The following is a 15,808-nucleotide window of genomic DNA, read 5'->3' as shown; positions in this document are numbered from 1 at the left end:
TGCCCATAAACTACAGTTGTAATCCCCTCCTGTCTGCACGGCAGCTTTCTGCAGGTAATGCTGCCTTCAGCAGAGCCCGTGTCAGCCTCTGCAATAACCCAGGGGAAACGAGCACTGGCGCTAAACAATTCCTTCCTCCTGGCAGTGGCACACTGTGGGCGCACTAAAAACAACAGCCGAGGCAAAGATGGGCCCCGTGTTTCAAAAGCTCATGAATCCTGACCAGAGCATTCGGGTGAATTGGAAAGGGACTTACCCGTCGGCGTGAAAGGATCCCAAGGGAAGTGTCCCTGCAGTAAACACAGGAGCCTTCGCGAGGAAGAGCGACGAGCAAAGGAAACCTTCTTAAAAAAGGAAAGCGGCACTTGCATCCTTTGCCTTACAAATGGAAGTGGCATGGTGACTTGCCCTGAGTGCCTGGCAGAGGAACATGCTGGCACCCGCACTGAGGGAGACCACTGGGACTAATGGAAAACATTCCCCTGGCTTCTCTTAACTCCTCCTATGGTAGGATACTGACCTTTCCTTGGCTCTGTTCCAGAGGTAAGAGCGAGCGAGCGCTCAAACGCAGGCATAGCGGGAGGAAGGGGACACATCATCAGGGGCAAAGAGGGAAGGGAGGCTGGCCTAAAGGTTTTCCCAGGGAGAGTGGGAATGATCAGCCATTCGCAGAGAGGCTCTTCGGCAAAGCAGCAGCTTCCTCGGGCTGTCGACAGCAGCACCACAGACTCTCTGGCTGAACTAGCTAATGCCATTGCATCAGCCAGGACACTGGAGCAGGCAGAGCGGAGGCAATGCCTTAGGAAACACGCCTTAAATAAAAGCAGCTCTCAGTGGCTTCATTTTCGCTGCCTTTCTGAATTCAGCGACCTCAAGGGTTCCTGCTCCAGTTTTGGATTCAGCATCTGTGGATGCATTCTGTGTTAAATAACGAAGGTTAATTTGATTTGATGCACCACTTCATTATCATAAACAGCTCACAGTATGTCAGTCTTCTGTAATTACAATTTCCTACAGCCGGCATCTTGTTCATTTCCTGTCATTGATGGTGTTTCCCTATGATCATCTCACAGCTAAGCGCTTCTGCATGAACTTCCCTGAACAGTAATTAGGTGTCATTTATTCTGTAGCTGCTGGTTAGACTAATTTACAAAAATAGGACCCGGGATATTAAATTTACTTTTCATTATGGCTGCATTTGTGTCTGATTATTTGGATGTAATTGTGTGTGTGTGTGTGTTGGGGGGGCACAATGGGAGACTTTTCTTATGAACAGCGGGGTTTTAAATGGCTAAACCCTGTTGGATTCCCACCTCCGACTCTCAGGCCGTGCAAGGCATGGGGAGGAACCCAAGCATACACAGTGGGTGGGTGAAGCAGTTGGTCCATCCCCTCTCACCGGTAACAGCAGGGGAATGACATGGGCTGGGTGCCACTTGGTAGGCTGCAAAAGCAGGTCTATGTCCAACGTCGTGCTAGGGGATGAGTGGGCTCATACAAGCCGCATGTTTCCGGTCAGCTTGGAACCAGAGCTGCCTACGCCTGGCTCAGCCCTCCCCAGATCAGCATTATCAACGATCTCCATAGCGCCGCTCACCATAGGAGGCGGGCGCTTCACAACCAGGGATTAAAGCACAAACACAACCAAACTGGGACTCTGGAGTGTGATGGAATAAACCCCTTTGGAATTTCAGCATGCTGCTAAGCGCTCACGACTCAGGGACCTTGTTCAGGACTACTGCTACCTCTCACCACGACACAGACCAGGGCTGCCAGCTCTCACCCAGCCACTTGTGAGAGCAGACAGCGCCAGAGCTGAGGGTGCTCTGAGGAACCAGCTAGGTCTGCAGACTGGTAGACACCATGGAAACAATGGGCAGAGTAAGACACTCCCACCAAGCAAAGAGAGCAGAGCAGCTCAGAGCTGTGAGGAGGCCACAGAGGGCATGGCTGGGATCTCTTGTGCACCAGGTAAGGCCGCTGGTTTCAGCGGAGTTGCCGTTTATTAACAGGAGGATAAGCCGGAAGCCCCAAGTTCCCTACGTGAGAGATGGTCTCTCTCAGACTCCCTTCCCTTGCCACTCTTCGCTGCAGCCCCCCTGTATTAATAAAACCTCACACAATGGCCATGTAACCCTTCTGCCCAGTGGTTAACAGCAGCAACAAGGCCGGGTGCAATAGATTTAGGGCCTCTCTGGATAAATAACTAAACCATCTTGAGCCCCCACCCAGCCAGTAGGGCGCACCCTAGGGATGCTACTTGAAGAAGGACTCAGAGGTGCTGCTCAGGGTACATCTTCACTGAGGAGCTAACCCAGATCTGGGCGCTGGGCTAGCCTAGAGCATCCAGGCTGCAAATCCAGACCTGAGTTTTCGTTTCCACACTGGTGCTGCGCTCACCCTTGTGAGGTGCCAGGACTTATCCCCTGATTCTTAGTGCTGCTGCACCACTCGACGAATTGTTTCACGCTGTTCTGGGGGAGAATATGCATGTCCTTCCCTGGATGAGATGAGTTCCCGGGAGTTTGGTTCGAGGTCATCCAGGCTGTACCCCAAAGCGGTCAGCACCTGCTCTGTGCCCTCTGAATCAGTGCTCCTGGTGTCTCCTCTGGCCCCTCGACCCTCAGGCCAATACTACCACCACCAGAGTCGAAAGGAGCTGCAGCGTGAAAGTGGGCTCTGTGCCTGGCGTGGGGCTGAACACGCAGCCCCCATGTTTGGTGAACTGCTGAACTGAGAGGTGTGGTCTTCGGTTTTCCAGTACACAGTGCTGAGGGATTTAATTTTCTCCCTCCGCTGAGGTCCCATCCAGTGAATCCCCTTCGCTGCCAGCTTCTTGCAAATGGCCTCCCAGAACTGCAGATTTGGGGTATCCAAATTGTGGCTCTGACTGACCTCACAACAGAGACCCCCCCCAGAACTTTGGTGTCCACCTCTGGCCAGCTGGCAGCATGCTGGGAGTAGGATACCCCGGACGGCACCTCTGTTCAAGCATTGTGAAAGCCCAGCAGCAATAAAGCCGCCAAACGTGGGGGTTTAATGCTGAACCGGTGCCTATAAACTGGTAGGTGACTTCCAGGGAAGAAGGGAGTAGGAAGAGGGCAAGAAAATACAGCCCCGAGGGAATTGTGGGAAGGCACGGGAGGACTATCAGCACCTGAATGAATCGGCCTGCATCCACACTGCCAAGGGGGCAGGTAATGAGCCCAAGTGAAAGCAGAGCCTGGGTCCAGCCCACCCCCGGCTGGGCCAGGGTGAAAGCACCACACTCTGGGTGTGGGGGGAGCTGGGTTGGGGAAACACCTGAGAAAGAGCTGCAGGGAAGACAGACCCTCTGGGCCACAGCGCATGAGCAACAAACACTCCTCTTGCTTCTCCGCTGGCTCCAAGCTGCTCCACCAGCCCGACGGACGGAGCTTGGGGGGCGTTCGTTCCAGCACTGGTGGGGCTGCTGGAGGGACTCTCTCCAAGCACTTTCCTGAGGCGTTGTGCTGGAGTCCAAGCCGAGCGCTGCTGTGGTCCAGTCTCCTGGGGCGGTGGCTGAGTGGAGAAGATCTCAGGGAGAGGCATGGAAAGGCAGGCTCTGGCCCTGCCGTACGGGCCAAGCTCTCCCCTCGACTCCTAGACATTACAGGGGTGGGACGGCCGCGATGGAGAGTTCCCCACACGCACTGATGTGGCAGCTTGTCAGCCTGTCCTGGAGGCTCTGCCCTTCCTGTCATGAGGAATCCCAGAGCTCAATGCGGACGAGCCACTCTCAGAACTAAACCAGGATAATGGAGGGTGTTGAGCCAGGCTTCCTCTGCCCACCACCATCTCTCACACGCCTGGCTCGGCTCCCGCATGCTCACAAAAACCGGTACTGCACCGAGAACAAGCTCATGGTGCGTGGCTCTGATAGGCTCCTGCATTCACCTCTTTGGCCATTCACTGAGGGCGAAGCTCCCCGTGGGGCATCCTTCATTTGCCCCACAGACTCCCATTCCCCCATGGCATCCTCCATTTGCCCCAGGTGCTCCCCTTCCCCCATGGCATCCTCCATTTGCCCCACAGACTCCCCTTCCCCCATGGCATCCTCCATTTGCCCCAGGTGCTCCCATGCCCTCCAGACTCCACACTAAAGGGACTGTCTCCTCTGCTCGGGGCTGGGCTGGAGGCACCTACCCCCTCACGCTGACAGAGCCCAGCCTGTGCCTGCCTGCCGGCCTCTGTCTCTTCTGTTATTGCTGTAGAGCCTCGTGAATGTGCAGGCCCCTGGCTGCCCCAGCCAGGCCGGATTGAGACGGGACAGAGGAAGCCCCTGCCCCAAGGAGCTGAGGCTACACCAAGAGCAACATGGACAAACCCCAGAGGCAGGAGGGCAAGAGCGACGCCGACAAGGGAGCGCGGCTGCAGGGTGCTGTGCGTTCCCGTCCTCGGGTCACTCAGCCGCAGGGAGCAAGGCTCTGCAAGTACAGCCTCTGGGCTTCAGCCGGGCTAGCTGCACATCACGCAAGCAACGCGGCTTCCCACCCCTTCTCTTGGGAGATCACTTCCCAGCCCCATAAACCCTGCAGACACCCCCAGGCCTAGTCCCACCTAGGACTCCAGGCTACCCGCTCCGCCCAGTGCTGGGATCTACACCCATCCAACGCTCTGCAGCCATTTGGCTACTCTGAGGCCTGGATCCCCTTCATCTCTCCTCCTCGTCACTTCAGCCCTGACAGCAGCTGACTGGGGTCTCTTCTCCCGTTGTTTCTGGTCTGTATCCAGCACTCGGAGGCTATGGCAATACAAACGCACGCAGCTGCCCTTTGGGTGACTTGTACGTTACTGCCCTAACACCCTACCCCGAAGGCTTCCGGCCTCCCCTCTGTTGGGACTACAAGAGGGGCAGGCCCAGAGGCAGGGACGAGCACTGAGAATAGTAATGGACAGCTCAGACAGCCTCCCTGGCAGCTCTAAGGAGAGGAACATTTTCCCTAAGTGCTGCCAGAGATGTAAATGCCCTCGGTAATCGCATACTGGGGCTCTGCGGTAACGGAGTTAGTGGGGACTCTTCCGGCGCTGCCAGTGCATCAAACAATGCAGCCGCTTTAGGAGGTGGCTCCAACCCCACTGCTATTTATTAGTGTCATTCTATCACATTCCTGGAGAACAGCTGGAGGCACTTGAATGGCGAATAAGGCCAGTGGTTTTTTTATTCCGCACTGGAAAACGGTGAGCAGCTCCCAGCCTGGCAGCAGTAGAGTGGTCATTTCCATCAGTCAGCGTTTGCCATTCTTGACCTGACTTCAAAATCTACTCGGCCAGCATTTCCTTTCTAGAAATCCAGAGTCATGCCTCCGAAGGACAGTGATTCTAACCACCACCCACAGTGGCTACAATGGCAGCATTGGAAGCACCCACCCCGGCTGCCCTAACAGCCGTTGACAGGAGCCCAGGGCAGCCCAGGATGCGGGATTCCTGGCACACAGGGCAGCGCAGGTGCATTTCTCCCCCCTGGACCAGGTAAATTAGGGCAGCAGGGAAACAGTTAACCCGGCAGCAGGCAACTGCCATCCGCGACGACGCTGTCACTGTATAGGCAAGCGGGAGGTTGGGAGGGCGGGGGAGGGTGTGTAACAAATTATCTCAAGTATTAATGACCCAGTGGCGGCGCAGAAGGCAGCAGGCCTGCCACTTTTAATTGAATGAAATGATTCGGCATCAAGTTCCATCATGTGGAACTCGCCGGGAACAATGGAATGTTTAAACAGGACAGTATTTTACAGACGGCGCATTTCAGTTTAATGATTGTATCCACGCGATGGAGCACGCTTTCCACGACACCGCCATTTATTCGCGCTCGTGCAGTGGGTGTGCGAATCAGCCACCCAGCAGATATATATTTCCATGTAGACGTCTGCAACAATGATTCGATATAGATAAAAGAAGCCAGGGCTGAAACTAGCCAGTGTTTTATATGGCATTAAAAAGTCATCCAAGATAAGACACATGGAGCAGTGTAGCACTGTGGTTCACGGCCATAATCACTGAAGCACAGAAGCTAAAGCTTTAACAACCCTCCCCAACTGCCACCACCAGGGAATCTTTTACTCTGTTAAAAGTAACAAAAAGCTGGACGTTTCTGAGGAGGATTTTCCCAGCAGCCTGTTAAAGGAAGGCCCTGCTGTCGCAGAGTCAGAGGGAATGCGGGCGGTTGATACAGCAGGAGTGTGAAAGCTGGTCTCCTGTCCAGACTGCTCCAACCTTTTGCTCCACATGGTCTCAGATTTAATTACATCCACGGCTGGGGGAGGAGAGGAGATGCGTGATTGGTTTTATTTGATCAATTACACAGATGTTTGATATCTTTCTTATTTGTGGCCAGAAAAACAGGACAACACAGGCACATACTGTAGATATCAAAACCTTGGAGAAGACAAAACCCTCAATGCTATAAGGGTCAAAAGCAACACAAACCTGTTAGGATAAGGGGCAATTTGTTTTTGGTTAAGTTCAAACAAATATAATAAAAGCCCGGAGTTTGGGCTTTTAAATATACAGGCCAGATCTCCAGCTGGTTTAAACTGGCTCATCTCCACGGAAATCAACAGCGTTGTGGAGATTTACATTCCTGGGGGCTCTGGCCCATTGATCTTGAACTAAGATCAGACATTGACAATCTTTTCCCCAGCCAAGAGGTCCGAGTGCTGGATGGACACCGAGAACAGGTAACAACAAACACCACACCACACTGTTCAGCCACTGCCAACCCTACTCGAACCAACAGACAGGACAGCGGCATCCCTAAGAGAGGTGCCAGGTAAGGTAGGGCCCTAGAAAGGGATTGAAAGGCAGAACTCTTTAGAGACAGAAAAACACTGGCACATTTTGTAACAAACGTAACTAGGAAGAAGCTGTTGGCTAAGGAGTACAAACAACGCCCTGAATAAGCTGGAACAGGACAAGCCTTTAAAGGCTCTGACTCTGTACATATATCCATCCCCCTCTGCACGCCGGGCTGTGAGGGCTTCAGCTCGTGTTTTCGCAGCAGTGAGATGGGCCCCCTCTCCGTGGGCTCCAGGGCGCGCAAGGCAGGCTGCAAGATGGAACCCATCTGTAGCTGTTGCCCCAAACAATGAATGGCAATAACGATGGATTAATTCTGAATGCCGGGGAACGTTCCAGCGCTCGCTTGGCTCTAGCAGGACGGCCCCCACGTGCAACGCTTTCCCGGCCAGCCCCACTGGCTCCCTGCCACATCTCCCAGCTCGCGCCTGGCAAAACAAAAGGTTCTAGTGTGTGTTTACAAAGCAAAGTGACATATTCACAAGATGCCTTTACACATGCAGAAAGGCAGCGTCGGCGCAGCCCCCACTCGCCGGGAAGCGAACAAAGAGCTAGTCTGACAAAATTCATTTCTATTTATCGTTTTTTTTTTTTTTTTTTTTTTTTTAATTGAAATATCCATGGACCTGAACTGATGGTATTTGCACTGGCTGCTGAATTAGCAGAGTACTAGACTGTAACAATATAAAATATATATTGTTAAAAGCCACTTAAGGCTTTCTCTGGAAGGGCTTCCTGAACCTTTGAACAAGAACCCAGGGGACAGTCCTTTATTACCACTGTGACCAGGGTCAATTGCTCTAGAACTGAGAAAATTATTTAGGAGGTGATCAGCCTATTAAACCATTAACACATCCATTACTTGAGCTGCTGATCTGGCCTCTGTCTTTATTGCATTGTGTGTTGTGCTGGGGAATTTGCTGGCATTTTATTCAGCACATAGCTACGTCCACAAGGAAAAAGACCAGATAACAGGTTTGCATAGTTACAAAGGAAGCCTCTCATTTCTCAGGACTTATTTTAACTATTTTGTTTTTATGCTTTTTTTACATGGTGTAAACAAAGGGACAAATTGCAGGTCTTTAATTTACGGAGATACGTCAGATTGTCGGAAATCAAATTTAGTTATTACCATCAGAATCTCGATCTGTCTTGAAGTGTGAGTGCTCGCAATGGAAATGCATGAGGAACTAGCGGAGCCTCTCCTTTGAAAGTGATAAAGCATCAAATCTCGAAAATAAATGGGCTGTTACAGCTCTGGGCACCCTGTGGTTACAATACAGCAAGGAGAGGCAGATAGTGCTTTGGAGAAAGAGGGGCATTTATTTCTGTCTGTCAAGACTTGGGAAAGATGGAGAACATACAAGGGACAGAAATTAGTGTCTTAATCTAGTACATTTACGCTCTTCGCTTTTTTAAATGCCTTTTGGCTAGTCATTTTCTTGCATCTGATGTTTTATTATCACGTCTCTTATGACATTTTCAGATACTTATTAAATCAAGACTGGGGTTTGCTGCTTTGTGTGCAGCGTCTGATAGCAAATTCCGAGCCCAAGCAAAAAGGAGCGGGTGAGATAGAGTATGTTTGGAGATACTGGGCCAGCGTCTGCTGTCTCTCACATTGGTATAAAGCCTGACTGCAGATTTCCAAGGGCGTGACAGAGCTCAGAACCTGGCCCAGTGCCTGTGCACAGCAGGGGAGGAAGAGTTGGAGCGCACACACATCCTGCAGGGAGCTGGGATCTCATGAGGCAAGGCAGGGACTGTGCGGCAGCAAATTCCCGACAGAACGAGGCGCTTTGTTTTCAATATCCACTGTCTGGTCGGTTAGTACCAGAAAGTTACTAATTTTCTTAAATAGTCAAAAAACTTTTCTGGCACATTAAATGCTGATGAAGTTGCCAGATTCCCCCCTGCGGTTGACTGGAATGAGTCCTCTCAGCTGTAAGTGGGGGGAGTTCAGTCTCCCGGTAGTTAGTGCCTTTGGCAGAAGCGCCCTTTGTGAGGTGAGCCCTTCTCACTGGCACCTCGAACAAGACGGACCCACCAAATGCACCACACGAGAGTCCATCAGGGCAACAATTTTCCGTCCCCACAGGCCAGGGCTGGATTTGAATCAGTGCCTTAGAGTGACAGGCCACGCCGCCGCTTGCACGCTCTCTGGAGGAGAGGGCTGGGCAAACATCGCTTTGTTTAAAAACGATAACTAACTGTGCGGCTGAACAGCTTCATTTAAAAGGGAAAAGCCCTTAATTGTGCCGGGGCACCACGCAACCTGCCAGACAGCTGGTCCCACGCTGGCACACGGTAGGTGTCTCCAGCTGCAGAGTGCTTGGGCATTCGGCTCTCAGCGGGGTTTGAGGGAAGCCAGGTACCAGACTGCCCCGTGCTCCCTCTTCTGGCCACTGGTGTATTCCGAGTCCACCACTAATGAGCGGAGGGCTCAGCAGCAGGTGCCCCAGAAATGAAGAGAGCCCCTGACTAGCCCTCCGAAAGCAAGAGCTCTCCTCCTCCGGCTCAGTGAAAGCTCCTCCCTTGGACTGGTGGAATCCCAGGGGGTGGCTCCCACAGGGCTTTGTCGGGGGTCCAGGTCATCGTGCTTAATTGGGAAGTGTCCAGGCTTAGGCCTGGTCTGCTCTACATTTGTTCTTAAGAGATCCCACTGCTGCACTTGCTGGGGAATTGGCAGACTGGGAGCACTGGTGCAGATGTAGCTCTACGCAGCCGCCAGCATTTTAACCGTGTCCTCTAGATCTGCTCCAAGTGACGGGTGCTCTACGCTGGCACATCCACGGATGGCCAGGGCCGACGAGATGGGGGGAAGCCGGTACAAATTACCGGGGCCCGGCAGTCCAGAAGGGGGCCCGGGGCCTGGCTTCCCCCTTCTCGTCGGCCCTGTTTAGCCGGTCCACCCTTGCTGGGGGGCCCGAAAACATTCCGGGCCCGGCTTCCCCGGCTTCCCCTCCCCCCTCGTTGGCCCTGTTTAGCCGGTCTGCCCTTGCTGGGGGGCCCAAAAAAATTCTGGACCCGGCTTCCCCTCCCCGCTTGTTGGCCCTGTTTAGCTGGTCTGCCCTTGCTGGGGGGCCCAAAACAATTCCAGGCCTGTTTTCCCCTCCCCCCTCGTTGGCCCTGTTTAGCCGGTCCGCCCTTGCTGGGGACCCGAATTTTTTTTTTCACCAGGGCCCAAACCCGCTCTCAGCGGCCCTGCAAATGGCACTATTGCTGGAGCAGGACCCGGCGCAGACACAACCCATCAATGGCAAGGTTGCAGACCAGTCTGATCGTCAGCTGAAGGGAATCCCGTCGCTAAGACCCCCACACCCTCCCACAGATGCTTGTGAGGTCAAAGTTGAGCCTTTCGACCGACGCATCCCCACTGAGTATTGCTGCTGGGAAGGGATGCCGAGAAGCAGGCGGTCTGCAAGGTCGCTGGGCCTTGTCCTATTTAAGGCTGTAAAGAGAAGAATCGGGAGGGTTAGCGGGATCCAGAAAAGAACTGGCAACCAAAGCAAAGTGTGGCATGTTGGAGAGGAGCGTGGCACACTGAGAAGGCAGGTCGCTGCCTGCAGCCCCGAGCGCAGTCTCTGGGTGGCCTTCAGCAGCAGCCCCAAGGAGAGCGTGGTGCATCATCCAGCAATTGGCCCTGGATCACTGTGGCTGGGAATGTGGCCAGGAGGAAAGGGAGAGGTGGCTGGCTAGCTGCACAGGAAGGAAAGGATTGCTAGCCCGGCTGCTGTCTGGGTGTTCAGGAGCAATGAAGTTTCCAGTAGGATCCCGCGGCCGCACCTCTTATTGTCCAGGACTCTCAACGGAAGCAGAGCTTCCAGCCGACCAGGATCCTTTCCATGTTACTGGGACAGAGCCTGTCAGCGGCTCTCCAGCCAGGTCCCCAATACACTCAGGCCACAGGGAAACCACTTTGTTTACATCTGTTTGGAAGGAGATGTAGCGCTGGCACCACCCGCGTATCGGTGGCACGGACACCTTGATGTCTCTCAATCTCTCCTGGAACCTTATGCAGATGCTGAATAAAAGGCAACAGAGTCCAGACCAGAAAGACGCCACAAGCAAGGGACCTCAGTGAACAGAAGCAAAGAGCCACCACAACCCTCTGGGTTCTACCAGCTGAGGGGGGACTCTGACCGTCGGGTCACTGCCATGACAGGTGTGCAGCACCCTTGCAACCAAGAGTGTCCGTAGCTTCTGGCAGGTCCAGGAATCTTAGCCTGAACACTGGACCATGCCCCCTCCTCCAGGGCTTCAAGCATCGTCCGTGCCTAGCCAGGACGTGGTCAAAGCTACAGGGGCTGGCCCGCCACCACCTTCTGGGTGACCTTCGCTGGGAGAGAGTTTAGGAACCAGGCAAAGGTGAGCAATATCGTCAGCATGAAGTGATGCACCAGCACCAATCAGGCCCTGTACGTTCATGCATTAATAACATTGCCCCTCCATTTTAAAAAGGCAATAATCCAATTCCTTGAGTGGACAACTGCAAGGGCAGTGATCAAAGTATCATACATAGTACGTCAATCAATGGCCTGAGTCTTCAGTGTTACAGTGACTTTCAAGGCCAGAAGGAGCCACTTCGGTCTGACCTGCAGAGCACAGGCCAGAGAACCCAGAGCAGAGCTTTCTGAAAAACACCCAACCTTGATTTACAAATGGCCAGTGATGGAGAATCCAGTTGTTAATTATGTCCATGGTGTCAGATCAGCGTAATGCACAGGAGAACCGGGTCCCCGGGACATCCCTATTATGTAAAAGCACCAAGCTCCAGGCAGCATTCGGTGCCACACCTGGCATATCAGCTTCAGTCTCTTTGGCACGCTGAAATCCAGTCTTCCCCTCCCTCTCAACACTGCTTGTTTACCTGCCTGTTACTTGAAAAGGCCACACGGACTGGGTTTGAGAGAAAACTCAATGGAAACTCCCCTCCTGGACGAGATCCAGTTTGTCAGGACTCAGATTAGAGCAAATCTTCGGGAGCCCATTGGAACCCCGCAGAGCCGGGGCAGCAGCAAAGCGGCTGCGATAACAGCAGCGTGAAAGCAATCCCCGGTTAATCGGGACTCTCCAATTTCTTATCCATCTTGTATCCCATCCACTTCTCTTCCCTTTGCCATGCTGTGCATGGGGTACCGGCCCTCCCCCTCCTGGGCAGTGCTGTTCTTGAATAGCAGACAGCGAGGTTTCAACTTCTCATCAGGATACTTTTCACTCACTCCAAACCCCTAATCCCATGGCTAACCCCCTGGGGGATGCCTGGCTGAGAAAACACGCCATTTGCTGGCTGCCTTCTTAATTACTGACCATTTGTTAACAGCCTTTGACAAATTAAATCTTAATTCCTCATGCTAATCGGGGAATGTTGTTCTCCTGGAGTCTCCTGCAGTTTACTGCTCCCAGCAGTGTCCGCTTTTCCCAGTCAATATGGCAGAAAGCAGCAGCTCGGAGAGCCACTCACGCAGGGCATGCCTGATTTCTCTACCTGCAACATTCAACTTAATAATGTTTAAAAATATATCCGTGCCTCCTCCTTGTTTGGAGAGGTAGGAGAGGAGAGTGCGGTCTCCATGGCCTCTCTGTTGAGATCTACAAGGGTGTGTTGCGAGAGTTTTATATTGACGTTCTATAAAATTAAAATGTACTGCATGGTAAAAAATGGCTCGTTCTATACTTGGTGTCCATATCCTATAGCTAGGGCTGCTGGAAACATGGGCCAGGGAAATGCCACAGCCAGAACTCAGCCTCTCCCGAGAGTTCAGGTTTTTTTCAGAATTTTAAACTTCCTTGGTAAAACAACAAAACAAACATGAAAACCTCAAGCCCTCCACTCTGTAGCACCAGAAAAGCTTGCCAACTAGAAGTAGGTGCACTGAATACACCTCCTTATGGACTGTGAAATCCACAGAATTAGAATATATACATGGAAGGGAGGCGGTTGTGTATATATTTATTTATATGAAAAATGATCAATTTATATGCACTGAATTTCAGTGCTGACTCTGGTCATACGTGGCAGAGCAACTTTTTAAACGTTACAAACCTGTATTTCTGCATTTTGGGTTTTTTTGGCTGAAACAATACAAAAGATTTTGGGACATGGAGGTCAAAGGAAGGAAAAATGGGGAGTTTGAAGTTATGGAGGACAAAGGGTGGTTTTGGCATCACTGATGGTTTTGAACTCCTGATTACTCTGCTGTAAACAGGGAAGAATGCAGGCAGCCATGGCAAAACCACAAACATTCGGGGGTTTGGACTCTGAACTGCCCCTAGAGCCTGCAGACTCGGATGGGAAGCCCCAAGAGAACAGCGTCCTTGGGAAAGAGCTGGTGCTGCGGGTTCCAGGACAGCGCGGAAATACAGCGAGCACATGCACCTTCCATGGGCACTTGGCACCACTGGCTCCAGGGGCAGCAGGGGGATGCTTCACTCAGCTATAAGAACAGGATCAAACGCTTGATTCCCAAAATGAGTGCCATTTCAGGGTGGAACTTCAACAGAGCAGGTGGCCTGTCCCTGCTTTCCCCTCTCACGCTTGTTACCACTTCACCTACTCCTGTTGCTCACCAAGGAGGGAAGACAGCACTGCTGAAACGCGGGTTCTGCAACGAGAATGGATGGCCTAGAAATCAGCAGCAGAAAATCAGACCCATTAGATCACTGAAAAGCCTTGTGCTGGGTGGAGACGCCCAAGGTCAAGTGTACCCTACAACAACAAGAGACAGATTTCCTAGGGCTCATTAGTCTCCGATCAGCGAGCTGGGCCACGTGACCTCTCCCACTAACACTCCTAGTGCTTCTCTCCCTCCTCCCCCGCAGCTATCAAAATGCCTTCGCAATGGCCTGGCTCGAATTGGGACCTGATCTGATTGATAACTAAAAACTGACAAAAAAACCTCGGGAAATGCAACTCGCTCAGACCAGGCCGCCAAAACGCGGTTTCCCCTCATTCCTCCCTCTGCTGCTCGCTGGCTGCCATGAGAGAGAATGGAGCAAAATTCGGTACTACTGGGAAATACACAAATTACTGTGGGCGCAAGTGAAGTGTGGTGAGATTCTCCGCTCACAGCCCCTGGGAAGGGTCTACCAGCCCTGGCTCTTCATGCTGGCCCAGAGCTCGGTGAGGGCAGAGTTTGAGTGGCATGCAGACCCCCTGAACGGGTGGGGTGGTTAGGGGAGGCAAGTCAGCACCACCTGCCAGGTACAGAGCAGCCTGCTCCTGACTGCTCCGAGTCGAGAAGGTCAGGCCTGCCGTCCCCGCCTGCAGCACACTTGCTAACAACACTATCATTAGCTTAACGTTTACCTACAAGGAGAAATACGTTCTTAGCACTGGCATTTGATACAAATGGGGGAGTCTATCTAAAGGCTGCAGCCTGGGTTTTGAAGACGGGAAGACTTCACATTGCAGTCTCAGATCAGGGAGCCTTAGCCAGGGATGTATAGAAACAGGGGGGGCGGGTGGGGGGCATGAGCTTTTTCAATGAGTTGCCTTTAGACTCTAGAAAGTAAGGGACCAATTCAGCGAGAAAGAGGGGTTCTGCTAGGTGGTATTTTCATAGCTCAGCTGTCTCTAGAGGCGATGTCACTCCAGGGTGAAGACCAACCCACAAACCATACCTGGGGAAAATGCCAATACACCCTTGTTTATGAATGGGCCCATTTCCCTTGCTCTGGTTCGCCTCATGGGCTATTTAGAAGAGAGAATCCTTTTAAAGTGAAATGCCTTTTCACTTACAAATGCAAAACGAATGCTTTGTCTCCAAAAAGAACAGGGCCTAAAATACAACAGAGCTTGACGTAGTCCCTGGTTTTAGGGCAGGGGAGAACAGAGCCCTTGACACCTTGTCTGAGACAGGGAAGAGAAGGTAGGAAACCAGACACAAGAAAAGCATCTGCCAGCGTGGTGAAAGAAGAAGCGTTGCATCCTCCTGCAGACAAGGGATGAGGCTGGAAGGAAGCGGCAGTGGGGAACAGAGAGCAGGCTTCGGAGTCAGGCATAGGTGACAGAGGACATGAAGGACTGAAGCGGAGATTAGAAGAGAGGAAGTAGCCCACTGGCTGGGGTGGGAAGAGTATCACATACACAAGCAACTGCCTTCCAGCTATGGGGAGTATTAACCTACAGAGAAGGCTAAATTGGAGCAGTGCACTGGGCATAAGAGAAGGTGGATGTGAGGCCACTGATGAGCTATAGAGAGAGACTGGATTTTGAGATGAACGGGAAGCAGGGAAGGGGATAGACAAGTGTGATCTGATCCCTTTTCCTGCTGAGAGTACAGTTTGGCTACCTGACTGTGACTCCCTGGGCGTTCAAAGAGCAGAGATTTAGAAAGACCACAAAATAGGGGGACTCACACTAGCAGGTCTTTGACATAAGGCGGGAACAAGAATTTGGCAGAGGGGAAGCAAGACACTTTCTGGTGACATTCCAAAGACGGAGGTTTGCAGGGAACAGAGAAGTGGGAGGAAAGAAATTTCTGGCCCGGAAAGAAAACATACAGTTTGAATTAAAGCGAGTGAGAGGGGAGTTAGAGACCTGGGTGGAAGAATGTGACCCTCTGGAGCATTTAGTTGCAGAACGCTCTGGTGCACCCAGGAGATGGTGGAGTCGAGAGACAGACTGATGGAGTAGAGAGCAGAGGGCAGATGTGGGCTAGGATGTTGTGACAGGCTATGCAGACCTTCTGGCGCCTCAAAGGGGCCTTCATCATCTCGGCTCTCCCACACCTCAGACACTTTGTCTTGCAAAGTGAGGCAACATTCAGAGGAGGGGGGAGAGCCTGGGCCCAGAGGAATTGTCTCAGGGCCTCAAGGGGCAGGATACTGCACGCAGTTAGGAGAGCCTCCCGTAAGGCCAGGTTGCTGCTCCGGGGAGACCCGCTCGCCACTCACTCACCGGGGTCTCAAGAACGCAGCTGACGTCTGTGTTACTTTGTGGTGGGCTGGGGGCCTCTGCTTGATTCCGCAGCCAAGAGCGCCTGGGACGGTG

General features: G+C 52.5%; 1 protein-coding gene across 30 annotated transcripts in view; it reads right to left on the bottom strand.

Annotated features, from left to right (window-relative positions):
- The window catches only part of TNRC6A (trinucleotide repeat containing adaptor 6A), a 174,458-nt gene that overhangs the window by 135,239 nt on the left and 23,411 nt on the right, over positions 1 to 15,808 (bottom strand). Inside the window, exon 1 of one of the 30 annotated variants that reach the window (XM_065560337.1) lies at positions 521 to 723. The exons of 28 other annotated variants lie outside the window; for them this stretch is intronic. The gene's annotated coding sequence lies outside the window, so the exon portion shown is untranslated. Of the gene's footprint in view, positions 1 to 256; positions 394 to 520; positions 724 to 15,808 lie in introns of those variants that run through there. One more of the 30 variants, XM_065560335.1, reaches the window with a different exon arrangement.

This window comes from Chrysemys picta, chromosome 10 (genome assembly GCF_011386835.1).
Source record: "Chrysemys picta bellii isolate R12L10 chromosome 10, ASM1138683v2, whole genome shotgun sequence".
Taxonomy (NCBI): Eukaryota; Metazoa; Chordata; order Testudines; family Emydidae; genus Chrysemys; species Chrysemys picta.
The sequence above is the reverse complement of the archived record's forward strand: the minus strand, read 5'-3'. Positions and strand labels throughout refer to the sequence as shown.